Raw genomic sequence first — 2,115 nt, forward strand, 5'->3', positions numbered from 1 at the left:
AGGAAATTCCACAGACTTGATGATCCGTAAAGAACCTTGTAGCTGACTCTCATTGAGCCCCTGGCCTGTGGGGATGTGCCTTCCACACACCCTAACATCCTCCTAAAGACTCTCAGCACCCCCAGGATTTCACCTCCCACCCTCAGAGGGGACTTTCCTTCCTGGGACCTGTGCTGGGCAGGTTAGGGAGACCAGAAAGCGGGCAGTAGAGGCATTCATCTGAGGACACCCACTGAGAACTGACTCATGCTGGGCCCAGGGGCTCCTGGGGTCTCTCTCCTCCACCTCAGCCAGCTGCTTGCAGAGCCCAGAGCCCCTGAGGCTGCGCCTACCTTTGGACCCTCCCCACCACTTCCTGGGACACATTCTGTGTCTTAGAGGGGGGATCGTGAGCCTAGATCTGAGGTTCTGGGGCCCAGTCGCCCATCGAGTGGTCTTGGTTTCCATTGTGAATCCCCTTGCTTCCCTACCCCCCACTTCCCATCTAATGTATTTTTATGCAAATAATGCACATGTTATAGGTTTTTTGCCAACCCCGTATCCCCCTCGCGCCTTCTTTTCCTAGGCACCTTATGCGTGTTGTATGGTTGCATTATGTATGTGGGCATGTTATTTGTGAAAAATACGGTAGTCTGTAGAGTATTGGGAAAATCCTATTTATTAAAGGTTTTGACATACCATATCACCATACACAAAATCCCAGCCAGCCAGCTAGCTGCATCCCCATCAAACACCCTCCCATGAAGGCTCAGGATCCAGGGACCCAACTGCCTGAGACACTGGCCCCTGGGTGAGCTTTCTGGGCCCCCACAACTACCCTCCTGACCTTCCCTGCTACAGAAGAGGTGCCACTGCCCTTTCTTCATTTTCTTGGGTGGCCTGGGAGCGGGCTGGGGGGACCTGGTCATCCTATATGCTGGCCTTGCGGGTTATGTGTACCCACCTGTACCCAGTGGGGCCAATTTGTCCTTCTCAGCTTGAGGGCGCTCTTCCTACAGAGGACATATTTCTGGCACATGTTGGATTAATTACTCTGAGATTTATGGCATCACTTGACCACCAGGTAGGCGACCTCATTGAGGTTAAGCAGGATGCAGGTGACAGCTATCACCATAAAGTAGGTGAAGAGCTTCTTCTCTATGGGTCAGGAGATGTAACAGTCCACAGTGTGGGGGCATGGTGCCACAGAGCAGGCCACCACACGGGGCATGTCGTAATCCTTGTAGAGGTGATGGAAGACATAGAGGAAGCTGGAGTTGACGGTGGCCTTGAAGATGAGACTCAGCAAGTATGGCCACCAGAGCTTCTTGCCCGCATCGTACAGGAAAAGGGCATTGTACCTGTGCTTCAGGTGGTGGTGTGCCTCGAGGTCCTTGTGGTTCTTGGAGTTCACACGGTACTTGCCGTAGAACACACCCATGACCACCTGCAGCGAGCTGCATGTGACCAGGATGAACTACAGGGCCCAGAGCACACGTGGGACATAAGGAAGAACTTGTCATAGCAGACGCTGGGGCCGCCTGGCTGCTTGGTGTTGCAGACAAAGTCCTTCTGCTCATCCCACCATACTTCCTTGGCAGCTACCACGTACACCAGCAGGCAGAAGAACATCACCACGGATAGCCAGGTGTGAACTAGCGCCATGAAGTTCATGTTATCACCACTCAGGAGGCCCTGCAGAAAAGCCCAGTTCATGCTGACAGTGTCCCTGGGCCCTCACATTGATGGGTCTATATACATACTCTGCACCACCCACTCAGATTTTGGGGACCACTAGCCCTGGGAGGACCTGGAAGTGGGCACCCTTTATTGATGGCACAATTGACAAAACCCTTTCACAGCCACTGTGTTGCTGTGTCCTCACTTATTACGACTTGATGGGGTAGGGGTTGCCATAATTCCCATTTCACAGAGGAGTAAACCAAGGCCCAGAGAAGGGAAAGCACCTGCCCAAGGCCCCACAGCTGGATGTAGTGGAGCTGGTCTTAAACCTCGGTCTTCCAGTTCCAAAATCACAGTTCGGCAGTGGGATTTTCCGGACACATATTCAGAGGAAACACCTGAGGCTCCTCTCTACTGGTCTGTACCTTCCCTCCAGGCGGTTGGGCATGGCTG

The 2,115-nt window shown here is 53.2% G+C and overlaps 1 pseudogene; it reads right to left on the reverse strand.

The window, feature by feature from the left end:
* Positions 1-1,048: 1,048 nt before the first annotated feature.
* On the reverse strand, positions 1,049-1,695 carry LOC101344844 (gap junction beta-4 protein-like; annotated as a pseudogene).
* Between the last annotated feature and the right edge of the window lie 420 nt (positions 1,696-2,115).

Source organism: Trichechus manatus, unplaced genomic scaffold (assembly GCF_000243295.1).
Source record: "Trichechus manatus latirostris isolate Lorelei unplaced genomic scaffold, TriManLat1.0 scaffold00015, whole genome shotgun sequence".
Taxonomy (NCBI): Eukaryota; Metazoa; Chordata; class Mammalia; order Sirenia; family Trichechidae; genus Trichechus; species Trichechus manatus.